The sequence below is a fragment of the Diceros bicornis genome, chromosome X (assembly GCF_020826845.1).
Source record: "Diceros bicornis minor isolate mBicDic1 chromosome X, mDicBic1.mat.cur, whole genome shotgun sequence".
NCBI classification, from domain to species: domain Eukaryota; kingdom Metazoa; phylum Chordata; class Mammalia; order Perissodactyla; family Rhinocerotidae; genus Diceros; species Diceros bicornis.
This window is the reverse complement of record NC_080781.1, coordinates 97,556,719-97,569,607: the sequence shown is the minus strand read 5'-3', so window position 1 is coordinate 97,569,607 and position 12,889 is coordinate 97,556,719. Positions and strand designations below refer to the sequence as shown.

The window sequence follows — 12,889 nt, the reverse complement described above, 5'->3', positions numbered from 1 at the left end:
TGTGATACCAGTCTACACAGCTGTGTGATTTTTTCCAGCTGTGCTCAGTCATAAGCATGAAGGCAATGGACAGTCGAGTTGATTCAGGGCTGAGTTTCACCAGAAGGATTCAATTGAACAGAATGACGGACAATGGAACAAGAAGTTGAAGATATTAGAAAATAGAAGTCAGATGAAAGCTCTCTCAACTTCCCTCCACCAAACCTTCAACCCATGTATATCCATCTTCATCTTTCTCCTTGGTTAAAATGGAGGAAAAATCTTTCTTGCTGTCTAATGTTAATCTCTCTGCCTATGAGGATAACAGAGGACATGAAATTCCTCAACACAGGATCTAGTGGAATTATTCACTTTGAACAAAACGCTAGGGAATTAGGTGAGTATGGGAAGGGAGGGAGAAAGGGAGAGTGAGACACACACACTCATGTGTGAGTATAGAGCCATAAAGTCAAGTCTGACAGTGAAGTAAAAGGCAAGGAATCTGCTTGGATGGAGGAATGTAGCCTGAGATGAGCAGTGAATATTTGGAATAGCTACAAAGGGAAATGGATGGGAGAGAAAGCTGAATGAATAGGTACATGTGAAAATCTTCCTAGCAGCTCTGAAGGCCCCAGATGAAGTCGTAGGCCATGAATTGATTGTGGTATTAGTCCTAACAAAGGTGTGATTTTCTCTAGAGGACTTCAGGCATAGATATTGGAGCATAGAAAGTGGTGTTTAGATTGATCCAAGAATGCAGGGTTTTCTGGGCAGGTTTAGTGACAAGATGAGTCTATAATTAGATAAGGATACTAGCAAGAGGAGTATACTACAAGGTCTAGGCTGCATAAGAAAGGAAGCAATATCACAGAGCAGTCACAAGGCTTCTCACTAGGCTCAACTTGGAAATAATTGTACATTTTAGGCTTTAAAGCAAAAGGTTCGGGGGTGCTCCCATTACCCCTTTTGGTTGCAAAATGAAGTTATCTTTGTATCAACAGACTTCAAGTACCACTTCCAAATAATAAACGGGCTTTTTGATTAATATGTACCATGGTACTAATGCCTTAGATTACTTACATAAAAAATACATAAAGACAAAATAAAAGAGTTGAGAGGGTTACGTCCATGGCTCAATCTGAAGCTTTAATTCAATTTTTAACATCACGCATTTTTTGTGATTATAGAAGTAACATATCCCAATTGTAGAAAATTTGAAAGTTACACAAAGGAACTAAAAATGACCTGTTACAACACCATCCAGGAAAAAGAAAAGCTAAACTACGTTAGTGTATATGATTTATATTATATATATATGTATACATTTATATATTGTATATATATATGTATACATATTACATATTGTATATATATGTATACATATTACATATTGTATATATATGTATACATATTGTATATATATGTATACATATTATATATTGTGTATATATATGTATACATATTATATATTGTATATATATGTATACATATTATATATTGTATATATATATGTATATATAGATAGGGGTCCTGTTTAAATGCATGGGTTCTGGAGCTGGGCTGGCTGGGTTCTTAACCCAGAACAGCCATTTAAATAGCTTTGTGATTTTAAGCAAATTATTGAACTTCTCTGTGTCTCAGTTTCCTCTTCTGAAAATGGTAATAAAAATATTACCTACCTAAGAGATAGATTATGAGGATGAAATGAGTTGATACATATGCAGCACTTAAAACAGTGCCCAGAACATAATAAGTCCCCAATAGAGGTTAGCTATCACTATTATGTGTATATATAGAAGATTTTTGGTCATAGTCCTTGGTTCAAACTCAGTGTCAGAACCATCCATTAAAAGGGGTATTAAGTAAGAACTAGTGAATAGACCTCAGGAAAATGGACTTTTCTGTATCCTAGAAAGCTGAAGGCAGATATCTTGTCCAAGGACACCTGGGCACTGATCTGGTTCTCTTTCCCCAGTTGAGGATGTGGCCTTGTTAATGCTGAGTTTGGTTCAAGAACCAAAAGAGCCTGTTAGTTCTAAACATTCCCTTAAATGGAAGTACACAGATTGTTAGTACAAGTTTTTTTCCAGAATGGTGACATAGACTCTGAGCATAAAAAACTAATGTCGCAGAAGGAAAAAATTAGCTATATTTTTGGACCTGGCAGGACTGTTCCCTGTACAGATAGTAGCACTGACAGCTGTAAATCCATAGGGAACTAGGGACCAGGGTAAGTCCATGCTAAGATATGCTGCAGCTGCTGCTACCTTATGAGGCTTTCTCCTTGTCTAATTAAATCAGGAAATTACAATGTGTGGCCCTTTCCTTACCAATACATAACTCACCAGAAATATTGCAAGTGTTATCAAAAGTGGGATGTGAAATACTGAAATAACTGTATATATGTATGTACATATTTATATTTATGATATAAAAAATAAGAGTCCAAATAACACTATCATTTGGAGGTTGGTTAGCTGATGGAAAGTTGTATTCTGGAGTAAATATAGGCCTTTATCTATCACATATTGCAATTATTTGTCCCATCTTTACCTTTTATTGTATGTTTTACACATATACATTTTCAATGTTAAGTAAAATGGTATATTGATTTTTCTTGATTATTTCTTCCTTTATTTTTATTACTAGAAAGTCCTTCCAAGTTACTTTTATTTTATTCTAGTTATTTTATACTTTCCTTTTTTTTACATTTCCTTCTGAAATTTGCATTGAACTTTGACTAGCCTATCTTGTAAATGATATAAGTATATTAACAACTATCATCATGCGTTAAGCATTTGAGTATTGTCTACTCAGATAAGCATTTTACATGTGTTATATCATATACACTTTTATCATTCTCACTATAAATATAAATAATTAAAAGCACAATCATTTTTTAAAAGAAAATCCAAAATCCTTCCGCCTGTAACTAACATTTTAGTGAACAATTTTCTATACATTTTCATATGCTTATATGTACATGTAGATGTACAGAAATACATAGATGTATACAGAAATTGAATTATGCTACTTTGTAACCTACCTTTTCCATTAAATTGTATATATGGATATCTTTCCATATCAATAAATGTAGGTCTACATTATCTTTAATGTGTACATAGTAATTGGCTAAATTGACACATCCCAATTTACCTAGTCAATTCACTACTACAGGCAATTAGGTTGTTTTCAAAGCTTTGTTACTATAAAGAAAATGTTAATGAACATTCATGTGTATATATCTTTAGCACTTGCATTTATCTTCTTGGAAAAATTCTTAGTGAAATCATTAGATCATAGAACGTATGTACATTTTATATTTTTATACAGATTGCCAAATAAACCTCTGGAAATATACCAATTTAAACAGTGCATTAGATCACACATATCCCCACAGGATTGTCAACACTGTGTTTTGATAATCTTTAAACCTTCTCTAATCTGATAGGTGAAATCTACTAGTTTTATTTGCAAAGTGAGTTTATCTATTGGTATGCCTTCTTTTATGAATATTCAGTTCATAACTTTTCATCATTTTTCCATTAGGACATTTTGGGTTTTTTTGTGGTGAAGAAGATTGGCCTTGAGCTAACATCCATTGCCAATCCTCCTCTTTTTTGCTTGAGGAAGACTGGCCCTGAGCTAAAATCTGTGGCAGTCTTCTCTATTTTGTATTTGGTTCACTGCCACAGCATGGCTTGATGAGTGGTGTAGGTCTACACCCAGGATCCGGACCCATGAACCCCAGGCTGCTGAAGCAGAGCACGCCAAACTTAACCACTATGCCACTGGGCTGGCCCCAGGACATTTATTCTTTAATTGATGTTTAGGAGTTCTGTATATACTGAGAGTATCTACTGTTATGCCATAGATATTTTTCCTAGTTTGTTGTTTGTTTTTCTAACCTTGATTATGGTATTTTTTTGCCATACAGATGTTTTTTGAAGGTTAAATTTATTAATCTTTTCCTTTAAGTCTTCAGTCTTCATAAAATGATTAGAAAATCCAACTTGATCTCAAAACTGTAAAAATATTATAAATATAAAATGTTAAATTATAGTTAAATATAAAAATTTCAAAATATAAAATATTTTCTATTACCTTTATAGTTTATTTTTTTTGCATTTAAATCTTTGCTCTAGCTGGAATTAACTTTGATTTAAACAGTGAGTATAGATGTAGCTTTATTGAATTTCCCCTCAAATGACTAGCCCTGTTGTCCTAACCATATTTATTGAAAAATCCATCTTGTTTCCCAACCCATGGGTTTGAAATGCCTCTTTATCGTATCTTAAAATCCATAGTATACTTGAGTTTATTTCTTTGGACACTTCTGTTAAATTGATCTGTCTGTGCCCGCACAAACACCACAGTACTTAATTATCGCGATTTCTAGTACAATTTATATGTGGAAGGGCAAGTTCCTTATAATTCTGTTTCTTCAGAATTTCATCTGGAATTTATTTTTGTGTTTGATGTGATGTAAACATCTCACTTTTCCCTCAAATGGAGTCCCGGTGATTTCTATAATGTTACTGATCGGTGCTCAGAGAAAGAAGGAAAGTGGCAGCACCATGGCACTGGGGACTGTGAATAACTCTGCATAAACCCATGAAAGCAGTCGCCTTTGTGAACATGTTTTTAGGTGGAAATAAATGTGGAGAACTATTGTTGCATAATAGCACTGTCCAATAGAACTTTCTACGGTAATGGGGATATTCTAACGCTGCACTTTTCAATACAGTCATCATTAGCCATATGTGACTATTGAGCACTTGAAATGTAGCTAGTGTGACTGAGGAACTGAATTTTTAGTTTTATTCAACTGTAATCAATTTAAATTTATACAACCACATGTTTATCGAACAGAGCACTTCTAGAGCATAACTATTAAAAAATCACTGCCCTATTATACTGCTTCATAGCATTACTGGTCGATAAGAGATTTGGCAATTTCCTATTTAACCTGAAACTATCATTTAGACAGAGATTTTCAGTAAAATGTTAAGGCTAACCCTGAGGTCTCAATGGCAACTCAAATAAATATGTAATGGATGTCCCCTGTATGCATGGCACTCTGCAGAATAAGAGACAGATAAGACAGCCTTCAAGAGGTTTAAACTTTAGCAGAGGAGATAAAGTGATAAATAAATAATAATAATGGTTTCAGAACAAGGTGAGTAACATAAAAGAGGAATAAACAAAGTGTCAAGAGAGTTCCCAAGAAGGGAGAAATTCTTTTGACTATAGAGCATGAAAAAGAAAGTAGGGAGAGCTGCATGGGAGAGGTGGCACTTAAGCTGATTCTTGAATATGCTTCATTCTCAATAGACAGAGTAGTAGAGATGGGAGGGGGAGAAGGAAGACACTCCAGGTTAAAAGAATGGCATAAGCAAAGGTACAAAGAATGAACAGCAAAGGTTATGTAAGGTGAGTGATCAGGTCCAGCTAGGTCATCATGTGAGCGGGAAGGTAGTGAGAAATAAGGCTGACTAGGTAAGCTGAGGCTAAATCTCAAAGGACCTCAGATTTTTGTCCAAAGAATCTGGTCTTGACTTTATAGCTAGTGGGGAGAAAATGAAGTCACTTTAGACTGGTGTCATCTGAGCTCAGGACCTCAGAGCAATAATAGATTTGCAGTATCAATAAAATAAAGTTTCCCAATTTAGTTGTATTACCTTGGAGAAATGATTTAAATACTTGGATCCTTGGTTTCCAGCATATGTAATAATGAAAGACCACCTACCTCACAAGATTATTTTGAACATTAAGCAACATAAGGAAAAGGGAAAAACACTTAATAAAGTATAAAACAAGCACAATATAAATGTTAAAAATTCAAAACAAAGTACAGTGATTTATTTGTTTCCTAGATGTGTGACACATACCCAAGTAAGCCAGGAAAAAGCAACCTATTCAGGCATAGTAACAGGCTATGAAAGACAAGACTCTAAAACACAGCCATAACAATAATTTTTCAAAGATGTAATTTCAGCAGGCAAACTGATAGGAGACAACACTCTATTTGGGTCCCTGTATGTTTAAAGGATGATAGAATCTCTGGGTTAGTAGTAACAAAAGTCATCTGGTTCAATCTCCCAATCTGATGTTTGAACTCCCACCGAGTGGTTGGCCGGGCTATATACACACCTGGAGTGGTGGAAAACTTCCAAGGGTTACGATGAAACCTATTTCATGTTATCAGGCAACTCTAATTGTTAGAAATTCTAATTGTTAGAAATTCGGATTCAACAATCCACACCACTTAATATCCACTCACTAGGTATCCAACACTTCTAGGTAAAGAACTAAATCGGCTTCAGGAAGATTAGTCCTAATATGTAGGATATTCTGAATTGGAGAACAGACCAAAGACAAGAAGAGGCTTTTGTAGCAGGCCAGGTCAAGAAAATCTCAAGAACCTAATAAAAACAAACAAAAAAAAGAATCCAGAGGACTGGACAGGGAGTGGTGCAGTAGGAATGCAAAGGAGAAAACCTATTCCAGAGTCAGAATTCAGGGCATTTAATAAAAGACAGGATATACGAGGCAGGAATGGATAAAGCATGCAGGAGTCACAGATGAATGAGGTTTGGGTTGGGGGGAGTGTCAAATTAGTGTTTGAATACATTTTACATGCCAATAAAACACCCAGATAGAGGAATAAAGCAAGCCAGGTAAAAAGCATTCTGGAACTCAGGAGGGAAGCAAGGTACAGCTACATGAAGAGGTGAGATTTAAGGGGAAAAAAATAAAGCAAGAAGGTGGCTAAAGCCAGGCTCCTCAGCACAAAGAATATGTATTTAGGTTATTTGATCAAAGATTTGGAGCCATGACTGAGGCCACGGAAGCCAGAGAGAAACTGGCCCACTGTGAATTCATGACAGTGCCTCCGATCTCATTGGGAGCCAGTTCAAAGGGAATCAGCCCAAGGAGTTTGAATTCTGGTAGTTTTGGCCAAATGAACCCATGCAGCACATCTTTGCATCAGGCCTTATATTGGCCAGGCATGCGTTATTTTGGCAAATCCCTTGGCACTGACAGCTCAGAATCTAAACTTAATAAGAGGCTTATTTTCACGTCCTAGCTCAGGATAGTTAAAGCACACATTGCACATTCAATATTTATTTATCTTTCTCCACCAAGTTGGCTCTGATCACGGCTTCCTGATGTAGGCTCAAGAAACAAACCTCAGGGGTTAAGTGGGCTGCTGGCTACAGCTAGAAATCAGCCCTGAAAAGCCCTGTTAGCCCACACCTTGAGGTTTGGTGGGGACTTTTCTTACTTTTATATCTTATTACTAAACAGCTAAAACTTGGATTTTTTCATTTCTTCCACTTGGTTACAGTGCACTTTCACCAAGGATTTTATAGTACTTTTCAAATGAAGAAGGCAATGTGTGCACTCTTCTACCAGTCCTGGCTGCAACCAGTACTGCCACAGTTACAGAAATACCCAGGGACAAGGAAGAAAATGTCTTTTTCTCCTTTAAGTTTCATTCTACTGCAACAACCTGTCACAGAATCTACTCAAACTGCACACAGCGATGACTTCCTTAAAGGAACAGATGTGAACACACAATTCTGTTCTACCAAAGTATGTGATCATTTCAACCATATTTTAACTCATTTCGCTTTCCCAGCCTTTCCCCTTCTCAAATAGCAAATGTTTTGCCCTGAGCTACCTCAATGAACTACAAAAGCCAACATGTTTGATAAAGTTTATTGTTTTAAACAAAACTGGAATAGTCACTTCATAATTCATCTCTTTTACAAGGTTGGACTCTTTAGAGTATGTCCTCTTAAAGCTAAATAATAACTTCAATGGCTTTGTACCTGTGGAGACATGAGCCTGAAGCCAGGTGGGTAATTTGGGCTCTTCCTCAGGTGGCCACACCATCAGTTCACCGTGGTAAACAGCGTATGCTTGTATGGACTCTGTCACCAGTTACTGGCAAACAAGATAGTTCTACTCAAATAATCATGTCTCAGGAAATGAATGGGTAAATCAAGACTCAGACTTGATTTTACCTGTAAAAACCACAGTCCAAGGGCACCCCTACATCCCCCACGCCTGCCCAGTGCCTTTAGCCTCTGCATGAAGAGGTCCCAGCAGTAGGAGCCCCATAGAAACTGAAAATGGCCCAATTGCTCAACTTGAGTTAAGACCACCCAGAAATCAGTGAGGGCAGCAGAGGCCATACCACAAAGCCTAGCTTAAATCCGCAACTCTACTGCTCTGAAGGCTGGCCTTGGCCTATCCGGCAGAAGCACAATCGGTCAAGGCCGGCAGTCACAGAGGCAGCTTCGGTCGCTGCTTGCACCTCCTCTTGACCAGCTGGGGCTAGAGTGGGCGAACCAGGAGCCTTGGGTGCTGCAGCCTTTTACCCACATTTAAATGCTTTCTATTTAAACCGTGGGCTTTAACCCACGGTAATTGCGGGCTGTCTAGCCCAAGGCAGCTCCCAAATTGGAGAGCTCAAACGGTGAGCAGGCGGCTCAGAGCTGGAGCCACTGCATCGGGTCCAGCCACCGCGCGGTCAGATAGTAGTGGCCCTATAGAAGGGGTTGCTCCGCGGAGGAGGAGTAGAAAAGATGGAATGGGCGCAGGTAGGCACTTCTCCCCGAAGCCTCGGCTCAGGTATACCTGGGAATTGCACTCTCCCTAGGTCCCAGGGTAGTTGCCTCATTCCTGTCTGGGGAAGCAAGGAGCACTGAGAAAAACGCGTTCTGAGCGGCAAGACCCGCAGAAGTGGAAGTGCCTGTGACCCTGTTGGCGATGAGCTCAGTAGCAAAGCATCGCAAGGACATCACTGCCCCCAACTCATCAGGAAGAGCCCGTGCAGGGGTAAAGGTGGGGGTCTGAGGTGTCAGTGGAATAATGGCCCCAGTCCTGGACACTGTCCTGGACACTTAACTCTTTCCCTGCCAGGGGCCGTGTAACTGAGGTAGCCTTCCTGGGCAGTACATGCCTGCTGAACTTGCAAAGCCTAAGGGACATGTTCTTTCCTCCCTCCCTTCTTCCTTCCTTCCTTCCTTGGGGTCTGACCCCCTGTTGTGCCTGCCACATGTTTAATAATCTACAACTTGGCTCCCCCTGGCCAGGAAGAGAGAGAAAAGTTTCTTCTTGGAAGTCTACAGAAAGTGAGATTGAATGTAGTGGTAGGGAGCAAATTATTCGTGAATAGATCCCCCCCAAAAAAACCCCACCCGTGGGCTCTGGAGTAGCTTTCAGCCAAGAAGTACTTTTCTAGCACTTCAGCCCAGCCACAACTTTTGTGGGTGGCACGAAGGAAGCCTTAAATACCTGTTTACTAATGTCTCCTCCCTAAGTCCCTGGGTCGCAAGAACCAAGAGAAACCCCTGAACAGAGAATTATTATAGTACACAATTCCTTTGCCAGGTCTCTTTGCCAAGGCAGTTTTCCTCAATATCTGATAGTGACAAATCAAGCCGGTTGCTCCAATTCCGGGCTCAGAGCGGCAAGGCGGGTCACACGCGGTGGATGTCCCTCCTCTCTCTCTCTGGGGTTCCTTCCCAAGGAGTCTGAAGCGCAACTTAGCGCGGGTCGGTCCTCTCCCCTGAGCAATGGTTCAGAGGTCATTCAACCTGAGAAACCGGCTCAAGGGGCAGCAGGGATTCTTGTGAGAAGAGGAGACAGGGCGTCCCAGGCTCTGCGCTGGGGTCCCTTTAGGTTCTCAGGGCAGGCGGGCAGAGATGGCCTCAGATCGCTGGAGTTCCCCCTTGTCTCGTGCTAGATGCGACTCCCCAAAAGCGGGAATGAATTGCTGGGGAACCCCCTCGGTGCTCTGCCCAGGAGCTGCCTTGAGCCCCATCCCCACGCAGGTTGCTCTCCTGGCTGCGAGCAGAAACGTGGGCAGAGTCAGAAAGAAGCGCCCAGAGGGAAAGGGCCTTCCAGGCTACGGAGCCCCCGAGTACAAAGATCCGGCTGCGAAAACGCAATGCACCGGCACGACCTGGAAGGCGGCGCGCTCCTCCTCCGCAAGGAGCCCGTGGCCTTGGGAGCTCTGGTCCCTAAACTTTCTGGGAGGCCTGAGAGGAGAGCAGGAAAACTGGCAAGGGTTTCCAGGCGCGGGGACCAGGGCTGCAGGAGAGGTAGAGCCCCTGTTGACCAGCCTGCCTGCTCTCTGCTGTCACCTGAGAGCCTAACACGTTCTCCCCTGGCCCTTGCCAGCCAACTGTCCGGTTCTACGAGCAGGCATTACCTGTCTCAGTCTTGCAAAACAGCCGGCGACGTCCAACAGGGCTCACGCGTGCAGTTCCATGTCTGGGGCGCTGGGCCGCAGTCCGGGACGAGATGGCGAGCCGGGTTCCTGAGAGAGCGGGCTAAAGCTGAAGGAGCGGTACAGAGGCTGCCCACAGGCGCGCAGGGCTGGAGGAGGCGTAGGGAAGACAGTGTCTCCCAGAGCAGAGGCCAGAGCAGCCCCGCCCGTTTTTTCCACTCCCTGTACTAGCCAAAGAGGATGCTCGGAAACTTCTCCCCGCCCAGGGAAGATTTCTAGAGTTCAGCAGAGCTTCTATGGACTTTAGGGAGAACAGGACAGGGAGAGCTTAAAGAAGGTTTCTAAATCACTCGGCCCCTTCGCTAGAATGGCAGGTGCCGCCTCTCGGCTCCATGACCAGACTCGCCTAGGTCATCTGCCTCCCAGCCTCTTCCTTCTTCGCGACTTGACTTCGGAGCGGCTTTGCTCCAGCTGCACCTTGTCTTGGCCAAACGGTGCACCGCGGGACGCAGGCGCCTCAGCCTGTGGCCCTCATGCCCCTCATGAGGAACAGCAGCAGCCCTCTAGCCCTGATGGCAGCGCAGGTGGCAGGTGCAAACTCTGCCTGCCCGCTGCTCTAGCCTTTTCCGGGAACGCTCTCCAGCCAGTGCGCAAAAGCCTACATGTCTCTACTAGCTCCGAAGAAGGAGCAGCGCCCGGGAAGTGCGCTCCAGGCTCGCCTCACAGCCTGCCACCGCTGCTGCCGCTTCGAAAATATGCCTAGGGTCGGGGGAGGAGGGTAGTGGAAATCACCTAGAGCTGTGTCTTGGTCGCTAACAGTTTGGTGCCTCCGGGCTGATTGATTGCACCAGGGAGGAGGTGGGGATGAGAGAACCGCTCTGGCGCGTCACGGAAAAGGGTTGCTGCTGCTCCTCCTCTTCCACACCCCTTTGGATTTGGGAGCGCGGGGAGGGGAGGGAGAGTGGAAAAGGCTGCCAACCCCGAGTCCCCCATCCCCTGGTTTAAAAAAAAGAAAAAGAAAAAGCACTTCCCTCTTACATTTCCCGGGAGAAGGAAAGCACGTCCCGGCAGCGCCGTCTAGCGTCCGTACCAGAGTAGGCCGGCATACAGGGTTGGGCGAGCGCTGAGCTGAGTGCAAACGTGGAAAGCCACTAAGCAAAGTTTTTCAGCTAACCTGGTCCCCAGTTCCATCCACTGAATAGGTTTCTAGTTCAGCCAGGAGTTCACCTGCTTGGTTCCCCTCAGGCCAGAACTTAATGTTATTAAAGACGCAGGCCACCTAATTGTATTCATAATACGAGCTTCCTAGGACCAGAGGGAACTCTTCTTTTCCACCGACTTCCAACATTAAAGATCCTAAAGTCTCAGGGTTCTCCAGCCCCGTCAATCATACAGTGGGCAAGGAGGGTCCTGGAACCACAGGATGGACTCGGAGATAGAACCTGGACCATGATTGTTCTTGCGGTGTGCCTGAGGCTGGGGAGCGATGCTCCTGACCACCTGCTCTCCAAGGTCACGCAGCCCAGGAGCTCCGCTCTTTAAGAGTGACAGGGGAGAGGGACTACTACTCAGGAACTGACAGGGTCTCGATTGTAGCGGATGAAGAGTATCATTTCCACGCCAGGTATCTCCCAGAGCGTTCCCTCAGCTCACGGGCGCCTTGCTGATTAACACACTTAACAGGATTGCTCATTTAATGGGTCAGCTGAGCGCTGTGCTCCAACATTTGCTGCTGCGCTGGGCTCCTATTAATTTGTCTTTCTCTGAGCTTTCTCCAGCTGTTCTCCCTAGGCTGCTCCATCGCTCTGCATTAGCTACAGAGAGCGAAGGAGCGAGTGAGAGGCAGACAGGGACCGAGACGGAGCTACTGAGCGCTCCGTGCGTGGCGCACAGCGCGGACCCGCGCCTTCTCAGTCAGCTTCCTTGGCCGCTCGGTCTCCGTCCACCATCCACTCAACTTGTAGGACCCGAACCTGTGCACAATTAAGGTTACTATTCTTCTCTCACCTCTCATGCCAAGTTTATGCATTCTTTTTTCCCTGTGGACCGTCTCACCCATCAAATCTCGCGAAACCCCACCCGGGAAAATTCCTTCTGCAATTAAGGTTAAGTCGGGGAATCGAGATAGGTCAGGCGTAGAAGGAAAGGTCCTTTTGGCAGGAACCAATACCAAGTTACCCTCCCGGGTTTTTGTTGTTTCTATGCACCGTGCGGGGTGGGAGGGAGGAGGGGCTGTATTTTTGTAACAGAGAAAATGTCCTGCAGTTTCTGCTTCTGTTTTATAACAGCTCTCACCCCCCACCCCACCCCCCCAGCTAAAAGCCCATTCTTCCCATGGGACCTAGACAGCCAATCCTCACTTCCTTTTTGGTATAGAGCTCAAGTTAACTTCCTTCTGCCTGCATCCTTGCCCTGCTCAGCCCTCATCATCACTTCCAGCTGACCAGCCCCACTTACGTTAATGTTACTCGAATGCCACGTGCTTCCAACCAGCCAGGGACTGCAGGGTGAAAGAACAGGATCTCCTCAGTCTCACCTTCCAGGTTGGGTCCCTGGCCCCTCCAGTCTACCCTTTAGCACAGCACCAAGACCTCAGGCCCTGGGCCCAATTAGAGCAGCTGGGCTGTCATGAGTGAAGCCAAGCCACTAGGCCCCTCACTTACA

General features: G+C 43.6%; 1 protein-coding gene across 2 annotated transcripts in view; it reads right to left on the bottom strand.

The window, feature by feature from the left end:
- The window catches only part of IL1RAPL2 (interleukin 1 receptor accessory protein like 2), a 1,036,774-nt gene extending 1,025,576 nt beyond the window's left edge, over nucleotides 1-11,198 (bottom strand). The window contains exon 1 of one of the 2 annotated variants that reach the window (XM_058536431.1): nucleotides 10,208-11,198. The gene's annotated coding sequence lies outside the window, so the exon portion shown is untranslated. The remainder of the gene's footprint in view (nucleotides 1-10,207) is intronic. The other variant, XM_058536432.1, reaches the window with a different exon arrangement.
- Nucleotides 11,199-12,889: the final 1,691 nt, after the last annotated feature.